The 23597-nt window shown below is 45.9% G+C and overlaps 1 protein-coding gene across 3 annotated transcripts in view; it reads left to right on the top strand.

Annotated features, from left to right (window-relative positions):
• The first annotated feature begins 722 nt into the window (after nt 1-722).
• Nucleotides 723-23597, top strand: part of LOC120998076 (glutathione S-transferase 3-like) — a 48232-nt gene continuing 25357 nt past the window's right edge. Inside the window, exon 1 of one of the 3 annotated variants that reach the window (XM_040428555.1) lies at nt 723-792. The gene's annotated coding sequence lies outside the window, so the exon portion shown is untranslated. Of the gene's footprint in view, nt 793-876; nt 990-1650; nt 1674-23597 lie in introns of those variants that run through there. The other 2 variants (XM_040428553.1, XM_040428554.1) reach the window with 2 other exon arrangements.

The raw sequence follows: 23597 nt of genomic DNA, 5'->3' as shown, positions 1-23597 counted from the left end.
TAATATTACAGGCTATAGCTACTAGAGAGGGGTCGTTGATCCAGGGAGTTATTCTGATTGCCTGATTGGAGTCGGGAAGGAATTTTTTATTCCCCTAAAGTGAGGAAAATTGGCTTCTACCTCACAGGGTTTTTTGCCTTCCTCTGGATCAACTTGTAGGATAACAGGCCGAACTGGATGGACAAATGTCTTTTTTCGGCCTTATGTACTATGTTACTATGTAGACCAGGTCTCTGCCCAAAACAGAACTACACACCCTCCACATAGTAATTATTTCCCCTTTATGCCACTACACAGTAGTTATGCCAGCGCTGTGCCTCATTCACAGTAGTTATGCCCAGATGTGCCCCCTTCACATTAATTATGCCCAGATGTGCTTTTTTTTTTTTTTTTTTAAACACATGCTGCATGTCAATGCCCCCTAAAAGAAAGGCGCAGAGCCGAAATCGGACGTGTGTGCACAGAAGTCTATGAGACTCGGGAACATAGGATGTTCTGAAGAGCTTCAGGATACACACGTGGAAGAGGGAAGAAAGGGGGCGCCGGCTCAACCAATCAGATCAGCCCATAGAGAGACTGGCGCTCATCACCCTCACAGCCGTCTGCGGCCGTTTATAAGGGCGCTGAACCGGGGGCACATCACATTAGAGCGAGAGCGGCCAGTCAGTGAGGCGGAGACGTCACAGACCACAGCGCTGCACTAGTGAGGCGGAGACGTCACAGACCACAGCGCTGCACTACTGCAGTCTCCAGTATTCCCACTGCGCTGCACTCGCCATCATTATTAGGAATGTATGTACCGAAAACTATGCAAATCTATAGGCAGCCTACTTATCTGATTGGTGTACAGGACCACACCCCACGTGCAGCCCCGCCCCTGTATGTTTATATAACGCATCCCTGCAGCGCGGCTCTTCTCTTCAGTCTCCAGCTGTGGTGAGCGACAGAGGCAAAGAGCACGTGGCTGTGTCCGATACCTTGTACTATAGGTACTGTCCATATAGTGTGCTGTGTATGTGTCCTATACCTTGTACTATAGGTACTGTCCATATAGTGTGCTGTGTATGTGTCCTATACCTTGTACTATAGGTACTGTCCATATAGTGTGCTGTGTGTCCTATACCTGTACTATAGGTACTGTCCATACAGTGTGCTGTGTGTGTCCTATACCTGTACTATAGGTACTGTTCATATAGTGATTGTGTATGTGTCCTATACCTTGTACTATAGGTACTGTCCATATAGTGATTGTGTATGGGTCCTATACCTTGTACTATAGGTACTGTCCATATAGTGATTGTGTATGTGTCCTATACCTTGTACTATAGGTACTGTCCATATAGTGATTGTGTATGTGTCCTATACCTTGTACTATAGGTGCTGTCCATATAGTGATTGTGTATGTGTCCTATACCTTGTACTATAGGTACTGTCCATATAGTGATTGTGTATGGGTCCTATACCTTGTACTATAGGTACTGTCCATATAGTGATTGTGTATGTGTCCTATACCTTGTACTATAGGTGCTGTCCATATAGTGTGCTGTGTATGTGTCCTATACCTTGTACTATAGGTACTGTCCATATAGTGTGCTGTGTATGTGTCCTATACCTTGTACTATAGGTACTGTCCATATAGTGTGCTGTGTATGTGTCCTATACCTGTACTATAGGTACTGTCCATGTAGAAGTAGTGTGCTGTGTACAGTATGTGTCCTGCTGCAGAGTAACTAGTCCTATACCTGTACTATAGGTTCTGCATACAGTGTAGTGTACTGTGTTCTGCTGTAGGGTAACTAGTCCTATACCTGTACTATAGGTTCTGCATACAGTGTAGTGTACTGTGTTCTGCTGTAGGGTAACTAGTCCTATACCTGTACTATAGGTTCTGCATACAGTGTAGTGTACTGTGTTCTGCTGTAGGGTAACTAGTCCTATACCTGTACCATACTATAGGTTCTGCATACTGTGTTCTGCTGTAGGGTAACTAGTCCCATGCTCATCTAGTGCAGAGATGTATATGTGATGAGTCGGTGTGGTGTACTAGTGTCAGCTGCATCAGGGAAGTGCTCGATATATAGATATATACATTGCTCAGGCACAATAGCAGGGTATTTGGGAGTTGCAGTATCTGCAGTTTCCTTACATGTCAGGATCCTTCTGATGTCCTTGTGACTGGCCAGTGGTGACCACTCTGGATATCCATACTGTTGTAGAGATCAGAAAGAGGAGGTCCCATCCACTGGCATACATATTCTTCTGTGCGGTGGGGACCCAGTTCCAGTGGAGTGGCAGACTATGTAACAGTTGCCCAGGGTTAGATGGGGTATGAATGAAGCACGTCCTTACCTAGATGTCACACCTAGATTGCTCATTTACATGTTATCGGGCATGTACGACTAAGTCATCCATAGTGATGTAATATGGCTCAGTTAACATGTTGGTGAAAATGGCGCAGATTCTCCTCCAAGTATGCCAACATGTAGTAACTGTAAAGCAATTTACAGCTCCTCTTAACAACTCCTCTGTTTCTAGACAATTTTCCAGCCTAAGGGCTTGTTCACAAGAACGTCTGCTGCCCGTTGGCGTATTGCGGATCCGCAATACACTGGCATCGTTCTGTGTGCATTCCATTCCGCATCACGGATGCGGACCCATTCACTTGAATGGGTCCGCAAATCCAGAGATGCGGAACGGAGCACTACGGAAGCACTACGGAGTGCTTCCTGGGGTTCCGTTCCGTGCCTCTGCACCGCTGAAAGATAGAACATGGTCTATATAGAGGGATCGTGGACCCATTCAAGTGAAGGGGTCCACGATCCCCATGTGGCTGGGCCAAGGTCGGTGCCCGTGCATTGCGGACCGCAACACGGGCACGGGCTTCACACGGTCATGTGAACGAGCCCTAAGGATGTAAAACACTAGTAATGAGTGCGAGTAAACGACCTCGCATTTGTGACATCATATGGCTATTATGACATCACAATCCAACCAGTGCTCCTCATCCTCCTTGGCCATAAGTACACACATGTCTATGCAGCGCTCTGGGCTGCAGGGGGGACGTGTGGTGGCGGTGGTAATGAGGATGGCTGTAGCCCCCACAGTGGCTAATCCTTTTCCCCTGCACTCACTGGGGCACCATGCAGTGAGTGGAGGCCGCACCCTTTCTTCTCTTGGGTCACACCCTGAATGTTTAGGGGCTCCTGTATGGTGGTGCCTGGGGTGCCCTTGATAGGTAGATGGTTGGAAAATGGATTGCGGAGTCAATGACCAGGACCACCTGGTTGTAATATATAAAGTCTCTAACTTTACTGAGAACATGATGGGAGTTGTAGTACCTATAACTGAACTAGGCACACTTCTTGGTATTTTACAGAGTAAGCTCCTCCCAGTAGTTGTGTATATGCAGTAACAATGGTGGTAGTTGTCCTCGAGTCTCTAAGTACACTTTGCAATCTCCCAAAATAACCACAGACCGTTGTTTGCTTCCGCGTCTGTTCCGCCGATTTTAGCATTTCAGGTGCGGACCCATTCATTTCTATGGAGCCGTTGAAAATGCGGATAGTGCACCGTTTGCCATCCGCGTCCGTGATCCGTGGTTCCAGTCCGTCAAAAAAATATAACCTGTCCTATTATTTCCGCGGAAAACGGTTTGCGGACCCATTCACGTCAATGGGACCGCAAAAAAACACTGAGGCACACAAGATTGTCATCCGCGTCCGTTTTATTCCTATCATTTGCATGGCAAACCTGTCTTAGACTTTTTTTTTACATTCCTTTATGTCTGATGGTCCTCCAAAAATAAAGGAAGACACACTGAAACTGAAACGGATCACGGAACAACGGAACCCCATTTTGCGGAACGGAACACAACAACGGTCGTGTCCATGAGGCCTAACTCTTTCTGCAATTCCCAGTCGGGGGGTTTCAGAACGCAGATCTGGATGGCCAGTCCATCTCAAAGTGTGGAAGGCGCCAAAGCAATATACCCTTTCCACAGCAGTAAAGGAGCACAGTTATCACTCCGAGATGAAGGTTCCCTGGACCAGGCCTTTGCTTAGGGCTAATTTCCAGGAGTAGAGTTGAGCGAACGTGCCTTTTGGCAGGTTTGAATTTGGGTTTGGGGTTTAAGTGAATCATGTAATGGATTCTGTTCTCACAAAATCCATCACGTAATTAAATGCCGGCATGCCAAACAGAATGCCTTTAGAGGCAGTCCGTTTTGCATGCCGTCATTATACAAGTGTATGGCCAGCAGAACCGAATCCTCGGGGCTGGCCATACACTTGTATTATTCGGCATGCCGGCATTGAATTACGTGATGGATTCTGTGAGTAATTCACTTAAACTCCGAACTCTATTCAGGAGCTGTCGGGTACACGTCTTTCCTCTAGGCCTGCTCAGCAAAGACTCACTGACCAGGGGGTGGGACCAGCCCATCACCCAGGCAACTAAAACTGCTGCCCATAGATGATAATTAGGGATACATAGTGCGCAAGTATAACGCGAACACATTATCAAAAGAGTGATTAGACAACAAATCAACATTTAAATCTTTAACCGTAATCCACTGGGGTTGAGCAACTGCATTAGTGATCGCTCCTTGCGCATACTGTGGAGAGGATTGCTGCATGTAAATAAAGTGGTCTTCTTCACTGACGAGCAGGTGATGGTTGGGAAGGACAATAGTTTGGGCCTTTACAGGATCAGGGAAACACTGGGTTGTTTGTGTATACACATGCCTGTCCTAGGACATGACTTCCACTGCCAAGCCAGCCGCACCCGACTGATGGGCGTAACATCCATGAAACTGAATGCTCCTAGTGTCTGCCAGCCTAAATGATCCCCGTTCACAGTTCTCATCTGTCAGTTGTATCGGCCATTGCACACTGGAAAATCAGACTTGCTTCATGTCTTTAGTTAGACTCAGTCCATGGGTCCAGTTAAAAAATATGGGTAGATTTATCAAAACTGGTATAAAAGTAGAACTGTCTTAGATGCTCATAGCAACCAATCAGATTCCACCTTTCTTTTTTCAGACCACCTTTGGAGGACGAAAGGTAGAATCTGATTGGTTGCTTTGGGCAACTAAGCCAGTTTTTCCCTTACATCCTCCATGACGGCATACCATGAGAGATGACCAGACATCCCAACCTGCAAAAACTCATTTCAGGGAGGTTTTCTTTTTTTTTTCTTTCACAAACTTTTTATTACATTTTCCAAACATATGCAGTATCTGCACACTTTGCTCTATGGTGTGGAGGACTGGGCTCATTACCCTGCCCCAAATTATCATATTTATGTATATGATTAAAGGCATTCTGTCACCACCTATAAGCCCTGTGAGCTAAACATATGCTCATGTCCAGGGTAGCATTCTGATTTCTAAGGTGGCCTAATAAAAGCTATTTGTGGCTTTATTCTGCAGAAAAACAGGTTTTACTAACCTGTCAATCATTGAATTAAACTGCCCAAGCAGGGGAGGTCTGTGGATGCATGGTGCCCGGCCGCACACGTCGCCGTTCGTGCCCAGCGCCGCCTTCTACTCCTCAGTGCCGCCTCTCCCTCCTCCCGCTTTGAGATCCCGCGCATGCACACAGGCTCAGCCTGATGCGCCGTTGCGGACTGCTGGCATCGGCTTCTTCTTTCACTGTGCGCACGCGCCGAGAAGGGGACACTGCTACAGGTTGCCGGAAAGGTTTACTGCGAGTAAACTAGAGATGGAAAGTTCGGATCTTTCACATGAATCGGTTCATTTGAATCAGTTCATTCAAATGAACCGATTCATGAATCAAATCTTCGGTTCATTCGCTGAGCTGACAAGAAGCAAGAGAACCGAAGCTTAGGCTGCGCAATGCGCATGCGCGGATGCTTCGATTCACTTGCTGAGTCGGCTCTTGGTCTGAGTCAGGAAGTTTATTCTTTAAAACCCTGTGTGTAATTATCTACCCCACTGTAGGAAAAAAAAAGCATCCAGGGGGGTGAATTTAACACTGGGGTAAATAATAGAATTAAAATGGAGGGTTAAATATGTAAATGTATTTAAAAAAAATATATCTCTCTCAATAGTTATATAGCTACTGAATGAGACAGAAGAAGGGATGCCTTTAACATATCTCCTTGAGAAGCCAATTTGACCCTAAAGGGTTAATTCAACCTGTAATATAAACGGTGTCCTGTCACTTCTCTTATCTCTCTGCCCTGCTATCAGTAAACCTTTCTGGGATGTATTGTCTCACATGCCGGCGTCAGGGAGCCGCTATCTAATAGCGGGAGACTCCCTGAACCTCCGGGAGACTTGAGATCCCTGGATGACCCGCCTCCAACCAGGTAGGGACAGGAAGATAAATTTGACCCTCTTCCGGCTCCTCAGTGTCTTCCTCTCCCTGCAGGTGGAGACTGATTATCCTCATGGCACTTGTGGTGAGGCCGCGTTCTGTTTAACCACCTCCGGACTGCCTAACGCAGATTCGCGTTATGGAGGTGGCAGCGCTGCGCACAGTCACGCATATACGCGTCATCTCGCGAGACGCGAGATTTCGCTCAAAGCCGGCCCGCGCATGCGCATCGCGGGCCGGCAAAAGTTAAAGAACAAGTTCATCACCAGCCTGCCAGCAACGATCATTGGCTGGCAGGCTGGCGATTTTCAAAAAATCCAATCACAAGCCATATAACAGATCATATTAGTAAATATGATCTGTTATATGGCTTCTCTGCTCCTCTGCTGGTCCTTTTTGTCAGTTGGATCCAGCAGAGGAGCAGACTGAACTGTGAGTACACCAAACACTTCACTGTAGCCCCAGATCACCCCCCTGCACCCCAATTAACCCTTTGATCACCCCTTTGATCGCCCCTGTCAATCACTAGTGAAAGGAAAAAAAGTGATCAGTGTAAACTGTCACTTTTTTTTTCCCACTAGTATTGGCTGTTAGGTTTTAGGGATAGTTTAGGCCCCTTGGTTAGGTAGTTTAGCGTGAGTTAGCGCCCAGCCCACCGCACCGCAGTCACTTATTCGCTGTTTAGCGTATCGCTAATGAGCATTTGTACTTTTATAGTATCTGTAAGTGATCAAAACTGATCACGGTCAGATCTATAATAGTATTAGTGTCACCTTAGCTCGCCCTCCACCCAAAACGCAGTGTTTGCCCGACCAGGCCTGATCGGTCGCCCACACGTGCGTTCACCCACGCCCGCCCCACCGCAGTGACAAAAAAAAAATATATTTTTTGATCACTGCACATTCATTTTACACGCGCTGCGGCGATAAAAAAAAAATCAGTTTTGATATTTTTTATCAACCGCAGCGGCCTCCGGTACTTCTCTAGCCTCCCCTTTGTAAGACAGGCTTGCTTTTTTTCTTGGGTAGTTTCAGGGAATACCCCTAAATTTAGTAGTCCAAAATGTCAAACAGGGGGTATTCTTCTGAAGAGTATACAAACTAAGAAGACAGGTTGGCATTAGCAGGAGGTGCTTCAAACCCACATGCAGTTGTGCATATATATAGGGGAGCAGATCCTGCACTTGTGGCCCGTTGCTAATGGCAATCCCCAGCAAAATGCATACAATGGAGGATGCCCGCAGCGAACCACAAGTACCACAATAGACATCCTACACAAGGTAACAAGTGCGGATGTAATAATTAATATAACAATATAACAAAACAATAACAAAGACAGGTGCACTCTGCAGTATTGCTAAATCCTCAAACTGTTTTTAAAATTGAGAGATTAGTCAACATGTCCTACGGTGTAGAACATGTCTAAGCCCGGACACCGCGACAAGGTTTCTCAAGTAGCCCGGGACCCTACACTCTCCTACCTGAGCCGTTGGGCGATACCAGGAGCCAGTGGGCAAATTACAGGAGCATAAGGCCGACTCACAAACAACTCACCAGTTACCTCCAGCATGTGGCCATGCTTGCAATGGGAGGAGGGAGGAGTCTGTGAGTCCCACTCAAGACTTGCTGATATGTCCCGGGCCTCACAGGTGCACCTTAATGTGACCTGTAGATGGAAAACAGGCACATTTAAATAGGAGTTTATGCACCTCCAGAAATCTATATATACAAACTAAGAAGACAGGTTGGCATTAGCAGGAGGTGCTTCAAACCCACATGCAGTTGTGCATATATATAGGGGAGCAGATCCTGCACTTGTGGCCCGTTGCTAATGGCAATCCCCAGCAAAATGCATGCAATGGAGGATGCCCGCAGCGAACCACAAGTACCACAATAGACATCCTACACAAGGTAACAAGTGCGGATGTAATAATTAATATAACAATATAACAATATAACAAAACAATAACAAAGACAGGTGCACTCCGGGCTACTTGAGAAACCTTGTCGCGGTGTCCGGGCTTAGACATGTTCTACACCGTAGGACATGTTGACTAATCTCTCAATTTTAAAAACAGTTTGAGGATTTAGCAATACTGCAGAGTGCACCTGTCTTTGTTATTATTTTGTTATATTGTTGTATTCTTCTGAAGAGGCCTACAGGATTCTGACCCAGTTGGATGAGGAATGGGAACCCTCATCTGACGAATCTAGCGGGTCAGAATATGAACCTGTGGAAAGCAGTGGCTCTCTGACCCAAAGTTCGGACGAGGAGGTGGAGGTCCCTGATAGCACCAGGCGTACCCGGCCCCGTGTCGCTAGACCACAGGTTGTGCAGGATCCGCTTCAAGAGCAGCAGAGTGGGGCTGTCGCTGCCGGATCACGTGGTGAGGCATACACCAGCAGCGCAGCCCTCCCTGGACCTAGTACCAGCACTGCCGTACAACATGGTGAAGTGGCGAGCACCAGAAGGGCAGTTGAAGCTGGTACGGTGGCACGTGCAGTAGTTACCCCGTCGCAGCCACCGCACAGACAGGCCCGTAGAGCCCCTAGAATCCCTGAGGTGCTGGCAAACCCTGATTGGCAGTCACCAACTTCAGCCGCACCTGTAGTTCCCCCTTTCACCGCCCAGTCTGGAGTTCGGGTTGAGACGGCTCAAATCGGTTCGGCCCTGGGATTTTTTGAGCTGTTCTTGACTGCGGAGCTCTTGGACTTAGTCGTGGCAGAGACAAACCGGTATGCCACACAATTTATATCCGCCAACCCGGGAAGCTTTTATGCCCAGCCTTTCCGGTGGAAACCAGTCCAAGTTTCCGAAATTAAAAATTTTTTGGGCCTTCTCCTCAACATGGGTCTAACTAAAAAGCATGAATTGCGGTCATATTGGTCCACGAACCCAATTCATCACATGCCCATGTTCTCTGCTGCTATGTCCAGGGCACGATTTGAGGCCATCCTCCGTTTCCTGCATTTTAGCGACAACACCACCTCCCGTCCCAGAGGCCACCCAGCTTTTGACCGGCTCCACAAAATTCGGCCCCTCATAGACCACTTCAACCAGAAATTTGCAGATTTGTATACCCCCGAGCAAAACATCTGCATAGAAGAGTCCCTAATACATTTTACCGGGCGCCTTGGCTTCAAACAATACATCCCAAGCAAGCGTGCCCGGTATGGGGTCAAATTGTATAAGCTCTGTGAAAGGGCCACAGGCTATACCCACAAATTTTGGATCTATGAGGGAAAAGATCAGACCCTGGAGCCGGTCGGTTGCCCTGACTACCTGGGGAGCAGTGGGAAGACAGTCTGGGACTTGGTGTCACCCTTATTCGGCAAGGGGTACCATCTTTATGTGGACAATTTCTACACAAGTGTGGCCCTCTTTAGGCATTTGTTTCTAGAACGGATTTGCGCCTGTGGCACCGCGCGAACTAGTCGCGTGGGCGTCCCCCAACGGCTTGTAACCACCCGTCTTGCAAGGGGGGAGAGGGCTGCCTTGTGTAACGAAGAACTGCTCGCGGTGAAATGGAGAGACAAGCGTGACGTTTACATGCTCTCCTCCATTCACGCAGACACGACAATACAAATTGAGCGAGCAACCCGTGTCATTGAAAAGCCCCTCTGTGTCCACGACTATAATGCGCTCATGGGAGGGGTGGACTTCAATGACCAGATGTTGTCTCCGTATTTAGTTTCCCGCAGAACCAGACGCTGGTATAAGAAGGTGTCTGTATATTTAATTCAATTGGCGCTGTATAATAGTTTTGTTCTCTACAGTAAGGCTGGGAGAACACGATCCTTCCTCAAATTCCAGGAAGAGATCATCGAGAACCTCCTTTATCCAGGAGGTTCCGTGGCCCCATCCACCAGTGTAGTTAGCCGTCTACACGAGCGACATTTCCCCAGTGTCGTTCCTGGTACCTCAACCCAACCGTCACCCCGAAAAAGATGTCGTGTCTGTAGCAGGAGTGGAATAAGGCGTGACACCCGCTATTTCTGTCCTGACTGTCCTGACCACCCTGCCCTATGCTATGGAGAGTGTTTCCGGAAGTACCACACACAGGTACACTTAGCATAGGGATTGCATCTCACAGGACAGGCACACAGGGCTATTAGGGCCCTTTTACTCACAGCTGCTGCAAACCTCTCCTTTCACCTGGGATAAAGTGCATAACGTACTTCGCCACATCTTTGGGCGATTTGCGCTTTGCACATTGTCCCATGGGGAAGGAGAGGTTTGTTCTATAAAGGTAAAAAAAAACTAAACAAAAAAAAAAATACCGGTAAGTAAAAAAGTTAACGTTCAGTTAAAAAAGTTAAAAAAAAAGTTTATGTTCTGTTCAAAAGTTAATAAATTTATTGCGTTGCGGCCTGGTTTTTTCTTTTTTGTTTACCTTCCAGGTGGACCAACCGATCGACTAGCTGCAGCACTGATGTGCATTCGGACAGAAGCATTGCGCTGCTGTCAGATTACACGCAAGTCGGTGTATGCGGCGCTGCAAGACGAGATTTCTCCTCTGCAGTAAAAGATACGTTTGCCGAGGCATATGAGCTGAGGAGGTGGCGGTGTTCATATACTTTGGCAAACACTTTGTGTGTATATATATATATATATATAAAAAAAAACCCCGGCAATGATTTATTCATCCACATCGATTGATGTGAATGGAGAAATCTGGTTCGCCAGGGCATACGAGCTAAGTGGGTATAAATGTTGGGCGGAGCTCCTATGTCCTGGCAGACGCCTTTCCCCTCCTTTTTCTTTTTTTTGGCAGAGATTTTTTCATCCACATTGATCGATGCGAATGAAGAAATCTGTGCCGTTCATTTTTTTCTTTCAGCCCAGAGGCTGAACGGAAAAAAAAAATCTCATTACCTGTATGCTCAATATAAGGAGAATAGCAGAAACTCCTAATGCTGGGCATACATGTAATGATTGCGGAGACCCTCAAATGCCAGGGCAGTACAAACACCCCACAAATAACACCATTTTGGAAAGAAGACACCCCAAGGTATTCGCTGAAGGGCATATTGAGTCCATGAAAGATTGAAATTTTTGTCCCAAGTTAGCGGAAAGGGGGACTTTGTGAGAAAAAAAGCCAAAAAATCAATTTCCGCTAACTTGTGGCAAAATTTTTTTTTTTCCTATGAACTCGCCATGCCCCTCATTGAATACCTTGGGGTGTCTTCTTTCCAAAATGGGGTCACATGTGGGGTATTTATACTGCCCTGGCATTTTAGGGGCCCCAAAGCGTGAGAAGAAGTCTGGTATCCAAATGTCTAAAAATGCCCTCCTAAAAGGAATTTGGGTACCTTTGCCCACCTAGGCTGCAAAAAAGTGTCACACATGTGGTATCTCCGTATTCAGGAGAAGTTGGGGAATGTGTTTTGGGGTGTCATTTTACATATACCCATGCTGGGTGAGATAAATATCTTGGTCAAATGCCAACTTTGTATAAAAAAATGGGAAAAGTTGTCTTTTGCCAAGATATTTCTGTAAAATGACACCCCAAAACACATTCCCCAACTTCTCCTGAATACGGAGATACCACATGTGTGACACTTTTTTGCAGCCTAGGTGGGCAAAGGTGCCCAAATTCCTTTTAGGAGGGCATTTTTAGACATTTGGATACCAGACTTCTTCTCACGCTTTGGGGCCCCTAAAATGCCAGGGCAGTATAAAGAGCACCTTTCGGATTTCACAGGTCATTTACCTACTTACCACACATTTGGGCCCCTAGAATGCCAGGGCAGTATAACTACCCCACAAGTGACCCCATTTTGGAAAGAAGACACCCCAAGGTATTCGCTGTTGGGCATAGCGAGTTCATAGAATTTTTTTTATTTTTTGTCACAAGTTAGTGGAAAATGATGATGATTTTTTTTTTTTTTTCTTACAAAGTCTCATATTCCACTAACTTGTGACAAAAAATAAAAACTTCCATGAACTCACTATGCCCATCAGCGAATACCTTGGGGTGTCTTCTTTCCAAAATGGGGTCACTTGTGGGGTAGTTACACTGCCCTGGCATTCTAGGGGCCCAAATGTGTGGTAAGGAGTTTGAAATCAAATTCTGTAAAAAATGACCAGTGAAATCCGAAAGGTGCTCTTTGGAATATGGGCCCCTTTGCCCACCTAGGCTGCAAAAAAGTGTCACACATCTGGTATCTCCGTATTCAGGAGAAGTTGGGGAATGTGTTTTGGGGTGTCATTTTACATATACCCATGCTGGGTGAGAGAAATATCTTGGCAAAAGACAACTTTTCCCATTTTTTATACAAAGTTGGCATTTGACCAAAATATTTATCTCACCCAGCATGGGTATATGTAAAATGACACCCCAAAACACATTCCCCAACTTCTCCTGAATACGGAGATACCAGATGTGTGACACTTTTTTGCAGCCTAGGTGGGCAAAGGGGCCCACATTCCAAAGAGCACCTTTCGGATTTCACCGGCCATTTATTACAGAATTTGATTTCAAACTCCTTACCACACATTTGGGCCCCTAGAATGCCAGGGCAGTATAACTACCCCACAAGTGACCCCATTTTGGAAAGAAGACACCCCAAGGTATTCGCTGATGGGCATAGTGAGTTCATGGAAGTTTTTATTTTTTGTCACAAGTTAGTGGAATATGAGACTTTGTAAGAAAAAAAATAAAATAAAAATAATCATTTTCCGCTAACTTGTGACAAAAAATAAAAAGTTCTATGAACTCACTATGCCCATCAGCGAATACCTTAGGGTGTCTAATTTCAGAAATGGGGTCATTTGTGGGGTGTTTGTACTGTCTGGGCATTGTAGAACCTCAGGAAACATGACAGGTGCTCAGAAAGTCAGAGCTGCTTCAAAAAGCGGAAATTCACATTTTTGTACCATAGTAGTAATTTGTAAACGCTATAACTTTTACCCAAACATTTTTTTTTTATCAAAGACATGTAGAACAATAAATTTAGAACAAAATTTATATATGGATGTCGTTTTTTTTGCAAAATTTTACAACTGAAAGTGAAAAATGTCATTTTTTTGTAAAAAAATCGTTAAATTTCGATTAATAACAAAAAAAGTAAAAATGTCAGCAGCAATGAAATACCACCAAATGAAAGCTCTATTAGTGAGAAGAAAAGGAGGTAAAATTCATTTGGGTGGTAAGTTGCATGACCTGACCTACACTACTTTCACCGTTTATTGCTCGAAGTGTAAAAAGTGGCCTGGTCTTTCAGGGTGTTTAAGCACTGGGGGCTGAGGTGGTTAAGGCAGGCAGAGGTGGATAAGAAGAAGAAAAATGCCTTCCACATGAGGGAATCAGGTAGCACCTGTACCCTAGTTGGGTATTTGAGGTGCTGATGACCAAGGATATTCCTGCTCCTTACCTCCCGCTCTGCGCGCCGGGCGTGGAGGTCCATGTGCGGACTGGACACTCAAGGAGTCCCTCCGGTCATGTTCAAGCTCCGCAACGCAGCCTTATACTTTCGGCGCTTGCGATGACATCACTGGAAATCGGGTGCGGTCCTTCTGCGTTCCAAGAGGTACTTCAGTTCTGTGGAATGCATGCTAAGGGGGCGGAGCTAGTATTAGCGCGCAGGATCAAGGCTGATGTCACCCTCTGATCTGAGGTCTGCAGGTAAGAGTATTTAAAGGGGTCAGAGGTAGAAACGGCAAACATGTCTGAGCCTGGTACAGTCCAAATGGAGACCTCCTAGAGGCCGACTATTGTAAGTTACTGAAAGTCTCTTGGGGAGAATGCTGTATAATTTTACTTATGCTAACCCCCTTGTACCTCTGTCTCCTTCTCTTCCTGTATGCATGCAGAGTGATAAGGATGGGGCTCAGAGAGCGAAGCCTAGTCAAAAAACTAAGAAATGTGTTATATGTTCAGTAAAATTACCTGATTCATATACTAAAAAACTCTGCAGGAAATGTACTTCAAATATGCCAAAAGATTTGGTTCCGTCTATTAGAGAGGAATTAAGAGATGTAATCCGGAAAGAAATGCGGGCAGCTCTGTCTGAAAATCCTATGCCTACCCCTGGTGCATCTACGTCAAAACATAGGGAACCATAGTTCATAGTCTTCAGAGTCAGATCAAGAATCTGATTCAGAGGGTCTTGTCTCCTCTGATTCGTCTAGGTCTGATTCAGAATTTAAAAGGTTTTTGTTCTCCTCTGAGGATACAAAGGAATTAAGGCCGTCAGGGCGACCATGGATCTCTTAGACTAAAAGGTCCAGAGATCCGTTCAAGATCAAATGTTTAGTGGTCTAGAACAAAAGAAAAGGAGTTTTTCCTGTTCACAAAAATATGCAGGAACTAATTAAGAGAGTGGAATCCTCTAGATGGGAAGTTATTTGTTCCAAAAACGATGAGACGTCACCTTCCATTTAGCAATGAAGATGAGGGGTTTTCTTCTTGTTCAAAGGTAGATGTTTCCTTATCAAAATTAGTCAAAGGGGCAAATGCCCTTCCTTTTGAGGACATGGGGTCCCTAAATGATCCCATGGACAAGAAAGCTGATTCAAGTCTAAAGAAAACCTGGGAGGCCACAGCAGCTTTATTCAAACCAAATCTAGCTGCCACGTCCGTTTCTAGATCCCTAAAAAAAAAAAAAAAAAAATGGATATCAGTTAGAATCGCTTCTGAAAGAAGGGGTCACTTATGATTCCCTAAAAAATTCCTTTCCCCTCTTAGTAAAAGCGGTGGACTTTCTGTCTGATTCCACTCCAGAATCATTCAGAATAGCAGCAAGAACCTTGGGTCTAGTGTAGTGGCCAGAAGGGTGCTTTGGTTGAAATCTTGGACGGATGACATCCGTTCCAAGATGAAACTATGTAGTTTGCCCTTTCACGGAAACTCGAGAAAATATTTTAGAGAAGGCTTAGGAGTCTAAAAAATCATTTCCGAAAGATACAAATAAAAGAAAATTTCCCTTTCTGAGGGTCAAATAAGGTAGTTCCTTCCAGGCCAAAAGATCCAATAGAAAAGGACAGTCGTCCAGAGAAAAAAAAAAAAACGGAAACAGAGGTTTCTTGTTTAATCCCCAAAATACTGAATCTTCCAAACAATGACGCCAGGCTTCAGGTATAAGGGAGATTACATTTTTCTCTCCAGCAGTGTTATAATAAACAAAAGAGCCCGTGCCCTGCGCGATTTAGCGCAGGGCAAGGGAGCGCATCGGAGCATGAGATGCTCCGATGCTAGCCTCAGGGGGCTGCTTGGGTGAAAAGAAGAGTATGCCCGGGTTCAGCTCTGAACCCGGACAACTTCTTTAAAGAGCCTAAACAAATGAATAAAATACGACAAGTTCAAAATGGACACCATAAAATCCAACATAAATCTATTAAAGGAAGGAGATTTCTTGGCATCAATAGATCTAAAAGATGTGTATTACCATATTCCGGTTTGTGAAAAAGCTCAAACAGTCCTGAAAAACAATCTGTTCATAACCTTTCAGACACTATCAGACAGGCTGGGTAATAAACTGGAAAACAATCAAACCCCTGTCCATCCCAGAGTTTAATATTTTTAGGGGTCTGTCTAGACTCAATCCTTCAGTCCTAAAGACTTCTTCCAACCCAGAAAGTGATTGGAATTCTGAGACTTTTTCGCTTATCCCTAAGGCTCAGTTCACACCTGAGCGTTCTGAAAGGAGCGCTCTGTATGCGCGATTGTACGGGCGTTTCGGGAACGCGCGACAATGTGTGCACACTTGTCTCTGTATGCGCGCTTGTAAAGTCTATGTACGGGAACGCGTGACAAACACCCAAAATAACGCTACCGAACTTGTGTATGCGTCTGGCGTTTTACAGCGCGTTCGAACGCGCTGTAAAACGCGAAAATGTGAACCAGTCCCATAGGGAAGCATTGCTTTGCTTCGGTTATGCGTTTTACAGCGCGTTCGAACGCGCTGTAAAACGCTCAACACATGAAAACCAATGCTTCCCTATGGCCCTGGTTCTCACTTGAGCGTTTTGACGCGCGTTTGTGGCCATAGGACATTGCAGTCAATCACACAAACGCGCGTCAAACGCGCGTTTACTATTGCAAAAAACGCGCGTCAAAAACGCGCGTTAAACGCGCATATCAAAGACGCTCGGGTCTGAACCCAGCCTCAGTCAGTCAGTATGCACAGAGAGGCTATAAAGCTATCAGGCTCATTGACATCTTGCATCCCAGCAGTAAAATAGACCCAGTTCCACACTCAGACACTCCAACAATGGATATTAGAGAGTTGGGACAGAAATCGGGACACATTAGAGGAGACATTGCAGATTCCCTCAAAGAGGACCTTTCACTCGAATAAAACATCTAAACTAGCTATACAGACATGTAAAGCGGCGCCCAGGGATCCCCCTGCACTTACTGTTATACCTGGGCGCCGCTCCGTTCCCCCGTTATAGCCTCCGGTATCTTCATAGTTAGGCTCCACCCAGGGGAACCTGCCGGCGTCTCATTCTCCCATGCTGTAACGCTGGCCAATCGCAGCGCTCAGCTCATAGCCTGAGAGGCTTTTTTTTTCTCTCAGGCTATGAGCTGAGCGCTGCGATTGGCCAGCTCTACAGCATGGGAGAATGAGATGCCGGCAAGTTCCCCTGGGTGGAGCCTAACTATGAAGATACCGGAGGTTATAACGGGGGAACGGAGCGGCGCCCAGGTATAACAGTAAGTGCAGGGAGATCCCTGGGCGCCGCTCTACATGTCTGTATAGTTAGTTTAGGTGTTTTATTCTAGTGAAAGGTCCTCTTTAAGCCTGAATCAGTCCTTACAGTGGTGGAAAGATCCAGACTATCTGATGAGGGGAGTTTCTTGAAATCCCGAACATCTGCAAGTTATTACCACAGACGCGAGCCTTTGGGGATGGGGAGCGCATTGCTCTCATCTATCTTTCCAAGGACAATGGTCTGAGGATCAGATCTCTCTTCAAATCAGAGAGAATTGTCTGCAGTCTGGGAAGCTATAAAGGCATTGTCCCATTACATAGAAGGAAAGGACATATAAGAAAGGACTGACAACCTGACGGTAGTCGCCTACAGAAACCATCGGGGGGTACAAGAAGTGTAGGTCTGAGTCTAGTGACAGAAAAAATATTTTCATGGGCAGATGTTCACTCAAGATCCCTATCGGCAGTACACCTAAAAGGGTCACTAAATACAAAGGTGGACTTCTTAAGCAGAAATTCTCTGAGGTCAACAGAATGGAACCTAAAAAAGGAAGTTTTTTTTCAGATCACAGAATTATGGGGTACTCACCTAGTGGATCTGTTTGCCTCAGCCGAAAACACAAAACTAAAAAAATTCTTCTCCCTAAACCACTTTGGGAATATAGGAGTAGACTCGCTGTCACAAAAATGGGACTTTCAGCTGGCGTATGCCTTCCCCCCCCCCCCCTCCAGTTAATTTCCAGGGTAATAAAAAAAGATCCTCATAGACAAGGCCCATGGGATTTTAATAGCCCCCCTGTGGCCGAAAAAGCAATGCTTCCCTCTGCTGAAGCTCTTGTCAATCCAGAGCCCGTGGGTTCTTCCCTAGAGTCCAGATCTATTGTCACAGGGGCCAGTCCATCATCCCAAAGTGGAAAGACTACATCTGGCAGCTTGGAACCTGAGAGGGTAAGCTTTAAAGTCCAAGGGTTTATCGGACGCCATAATTGACACTATGGCAGCCAGCAGGAAGGAAGTTACTTCCAAGATTTACTCTAAAATCTGGAAAAGATCCTGTGGTTGGTGTAGTCAGTCGGGGAACTCTTCTCAGAGATTTTCCATCCAGGCAATTTGGGGATTTTTGCAAACAGGATTCGAGAAAGGGTTGCGTCCAAATACCCTACAGCAGCGGTGGGGAACCATTTTGCTGCCAAGGGCCATTTGGATATTTGTAACATCATTCGGGGGCCATACAAAATTCTCAATAAAAATTTTTTACTGCTGTATTTGGTCAAACATATAATTGACTTAGGGATAAGTTACAGAAATTGCACTTCAATTAAAATAATCTAGAGGGCTGTATTTTTGCAGCACAAAATAGCGCCTGCACTATATATATACAGTATATTACATACAATACAGGCGCCATATTGACCACACATAGCAGTCTAATTTTTAAGTTCAGAATGTTACTTATTTGACATTAATGGCAGGAAGCTAAACCCAGGGGGTCCAGAGAGGGGTTCACCCAGCTTTCACTCTCCCTGCCTCTTTCTTCGCAACTGTCCCTGCCTTTGTCCCTTTCTCAGCAAAATATCTGCCCCCACCTCCATCAGCCTGAAATCAGCCTCCTATCAGACCCCCCAGGCCTACATCAGCCTCAGATCAGACTCCCATCAGACCTCTAAGCCTCAGATTAGACCCCAATCAGACCCTTCCTAGCTTCAGATCAGACTCCCATCAGACCCCCAGCCTCAGACCAGACCCGGATCAGACGCCCAGCCTCAGATCAGCCCCCATCAGACCCCCCAGGGTCAGATCAGCCCCTATAAGACCCCCCAGCCTCAGATCAGACCTTCATAATACCCTCCCTAGCCTCAGATCAGCCCCCATCAGACCCTCCCCAGCCTCAGATCACCCCCCATCAGCCCCCCTAGTCTCAGATCAGACCCCTATCAAACCCCAGCCTCAGATCAGACACCCCCAGCCTCAGATCAGACCCTCCCAAGCCTCAGATCAGACCCCCATCAGACCCTCCCCACCCTCCTTTAGCCTCAGATCAGCCCCAATCAGACATCAGATCAGATACTGTATTTAAGATAAACAAATAAACTTACCTCTCCAGCTCCGTACGGCGCTGCCTCTTGGCAGATTCACTTACCCTCCCTGTTCTTCTTCCTGCCGCACTATATTGTCACCTCACACCGCACAGCGTCAGGTCATAGTGCACGTCTACGTGCACTGCGTCCTGACGCTGGATGTGTCAGGACACAGTGTGGGGCTGAAAGAAGACCAGGGAAGGTGAGGACAGCCAGTGCAGTGCTGTTCTCACCTTCCTGTGCCTCCCGTATGCTAATGACCGCTTCCATAATGGAAGGGGTCATAAGCATTTTCACATTATGTTCTGGCAGGGGGCCGGGGGCCACATGAAATGATACCGTGGGCCGCATACGGCCCTCGGGCCGGAGGTTCCCCACCCCTGCCCTACAGGGTACATGTATCAGCATTGAGTTCCATGTTTGATGAAAAAATTGCGAACCATATCTGGTTTTTGAAAGGGGCAAATAGATTAAGACCCTTAAGACCTTTTGTTCCTCCCTGGGATCTTAATTTAGTTTAGGTCTGACGAATTCCCCCTTTAAACCCCTTTCGGAGGTCGCACTAAAATGTTTCCCTAAAAGCCCTATTTTTAGTAGAGATTGCCTTTGAGTAAGGACTCGTGCACACAACCGTATGCCCTCCGAGACATATGGTCCGTGAGCGGGTCATATGTCCCGGAGCAGCATACATCGGGCTGCCTGCGGGACTACTGTCCTGCACTCATGATATAAGTGCGGGATATGAATGTGGGACAATAGTCCCGCAGGCGGCCCGATGCACACCGTATCATAGTAACCTATGATGCTGTGCGCACAATGTATGCCACTCCGCTCACGGACAGTATGTCTTGGAGGGCATACGGTCGTGTGCATGAGCCCTAAGCGAGATCCAGGCTCTAAAAATAGTGGAACCATTTTGCGTGGTCTTTCCAGACAGGATTGTTTTTAGATTGGACAATTCTTTCCTTCCAAGAGTTGTATCTAATTTTGACAGACAGGAGGAGATTATTGTTCCCTCTTTCTGTTTGAATCCAAAATCAGATGGAGAGGAGAAATTTCACAAATTGGACGTACGTAGAGCTATCTTGTACTACTTAGAGACCACAAAGTCCTTTAGGAAAACTGATTACTTGGGGCTAATCAGGAGCTTTCCTTTGGTAGGAAGGTATTGCAGGCCATAGTCCCTCCCTAAACCAGATTAATCTGTTACATCTCATAGTATGCCGTCATGGAGGATGAAGGGGAAGAACCATATTACTTACCGTTAATTTCCTTTTCATGAATCTTCCATGACGGCATATACTGTATATTTATATAATAATAAAATGTATAGATATAGAAGTATAGGATAGCATATAGGTGGAGGTATGTGTTGGTGTGAATGAAAAAATGGGGAAAAAGACTCTCCAGGCTGTCGGTTCAGAAAGACACTGAGAAGGAGCCGGAGGAGGGTCAAATTTATCTTCCTGTCCCTAGCTGGTTGGGGGCGGGTCATCTCCTGGTATGCCGTCATGGAGGATTCATGAAAAGGAAATTACCGGTAAGTAATATGGTTTTCCTTTACACCAGTTTTGATAAATCTCCCTCATTGGGTCCTACCTAGTTCAAATATACCACTTAAGCCCCCACGGTAATAAACTAATATTCCTTCATTATGATGCCAAGTATTGGGCCCCATTCGGCCCCCAGCCATCCTCACTGATAATTCAAGAACTCCCGCAAAAAAAATTATTCTCTGACCTGCTAGAAAGGTACATGATGTAATCTTCTTACCAGTAGCTATATTTGTGAGTTATTCCTCCCTTATGCTTCTCATCTGTGTCTTGTGACCAGCAATCAGACTCTCCAACTGACACAGCATCTTATGTGTGGACAGGAAGTCAGGCTCCTATGACAGCCTCACTCTCATAGGAATGAATAGAGAAGTTACTGGCTTCCTGTCCTGAGTCTGTTGGAGAGTCAGAGTGCTGGTCACATGACACAGCTGAGAATCAGAAGGGAGGGGATAACTCAGATACAGTCACTGGTAAGAAGATTACCTTCACTACAGATTACATCATGCACCTTTCTAACAGGTCAGAGAATATAAATTTTTGCGGGAGTTCTACTTTAACCTGGAAAATTCCCATATCTGGGCCTTTACCCCTCCACACACACGCACACACACACTTCTCCACTCCACCCCATAGCCTGCAGGTAGTTGCTCCACAATGGAGTGGTACATTGTCTGGTTTAGGCCTTTGAGCGAGCAAGCACTTGGTTGCCTGGCGCTCGCCTAGTCGGCAAGCTGGTGCAGGCCTGAGCCAGTCTGCAATCAGTGCAACTTGCAACGGTCTTGCAATTGAGTTATTACCATTCACTTTGTTGCAGATTGCGCGCATCCCGCCACTGAATAGCGATGGTGGGATGTGCAAAATGCTCTGACTGTAACAGTGCCCAGGTGGCAGGGTGCCCACTTGCAGTTTGGTGCCTGGGGCAACCTGCCCCCCCACCCCATGATACAGTACACTATTGTCAGAACCTGCCAATTTCTACAGGACTGCTTGAACACTTAAGACCTCATTCACATTTTCGTGTCCGTGAAAAAAACTGTTTAGTCTGTGAAGCATCTGTGTTTGGTCGGTGTGTCATCCGTATTCCATTGATGCTCAACTGAAAAATAATTTCCAGACCATCTGGAAATAGATGGATGCGGCATGTTGAGATTCCACCTTTCATTATGCACAGCACTGAAATGTTAACTAGGCCTTAGGCTTCATTCACATTTCCATTTTTCACTGACCCGTACCCATTATAATGTCTGTGCACAGATCAGTATTTTTTTTTATTTTTATTTTTTTACTGACCATGGGTCAGTGAAAAAAAATCACGGAGTCATGCACTATTTTGGTCCGTGATGTGGACCAAACATGCCCATTGAAGTCTATGGGTCCGTGAAAATCACAGGCACAACACGAATGGCATCCGTATTGCATTAGTTTTTCACTGACCACTGATAGGAGATGCTCTAGAAATACATTTTCAGCTGAGCAGCGTCTGTGGATTACGGATGACACACGGAGGGTAAAAACGGACACACTGACCGAACACTGTTTTCACGGATGAAACACGGACAAATTTTTTCAAGGACATCATACAGACACTGAAATATGAACAAGGCCTAAAGCGTGACGTATACAGGAGGTTTTTTTTTTCTTGCCACAACTTGATTGTCCCCCTTCATCAGAAGAAAGCAGATTTTATTTTACCAATGTGATGGTATTGAACCCTGGTGTCTACCTTCCATTAAAATAACATGCCAGTTTTTTATGTGACACGCATTTTTATTTTATTTTTTTTATTTTATACATTCAAAATAACATTGAGGCTTATGACGATGTATAGAAATCTTGTTCTACACACCCTTTCCCTTTGGCCCAACCCCTTTTTAAAAGGAAGATGGACATTGATCCAGGGATTTCTTCCGTCAATCAATATAGCAGAATTACAGGTTGGACTTTTGTCTTTTCCAGCCTTAGGCCTCTTTCACACTTGCGTTGTCCGGATCCGGCGTGTACTCCACTTGCCGGAATTACACGCCGGATCCGGAAAAACGCAAGTGTACTGAAAGCATTTGAAGACGGAGCCGTCTTCCAAATGCTTTCAGTGTTACTATGGCAGCCAGGACGCTATTAAAGTCCTGGTTGCCATAGCAGGAGCGGAGGAGCGGTATACTTACAGTCCGTGCGGCTCCCGGGGCGCTCCAGAATGACGTCAGAGCGCCCCATGCGCATGGATGACGTGATCCATGTGATCACGTGATCCATGCGCTTGGGGCGCCCTGACGTCACTCTGAAGCGCCCCGGGAGCCGCACGGACGGTAAGTACACTGCTCCCTGCTAGACTTTACCACGGTTCCCAAGACTTTAGCGTCCCGGCAGCCATGGTAACCATTCAGAAAAAGCTGAACGTCGGATCCGGTAATGCGCCGAAACGACGTTTAGCTTAAGGCCGGATCCGGATCAATGCCTTTCAATGGGCATTAATTCCGGATCCGGCAAGTGTTCCGGATTTTTGGCCGGAGCAAAAAGCGCAGCATGCTGCGGTATTTTCTCCGTCCAAAAAACGTTCCGTTCCGGAACTGAAGACATCCTGATGCATCCTGAACGGATTTCTCTCCATTCCGAATGCATTAGGATAAAACTGATCAGGATTCTTCCGGCATAGAGCCCCGACGACGGAACTCTATGCCGGAAGAAAAGAACGCAAGTGTGAAAGAGCCCTTAACAACTATGTAATTATGACTATGAATTTTTGACTCATTAAAAAAACACAATAGCCAGAGCATGCTGTGATTTAAAGAAAAAAAAAAGGGACACAAATTTAAAACAGTATTTAGGGGTTTCTAAATCGTGAAATTTATCAATGAGCTGCGTGTGAAAGCCTCATATAGTCAGGTGGCGTCCCATATGATGCGTGTGATATGTGGGTGTGTCCTTTCAGCTGCATGCTGATAACTAGACCTGTAGATAACTGACATACAG

This window comes from Bufo bufo, chromosome 4 (assembly GCF_905171765.1).
Source record: "Bufo bufo chromosome 4, aBufBuf1.1, whole genome shotgun sequence".
NCBI classification, from domain to species: Eukaryota; Metazoa; Chordata; class Amphibia; order Anura; family Bufonidae; genus Bufo; species Bufo bufo.
This window is presented reverse-complemented; position numbering and strand designations above follow the sequence as displayed.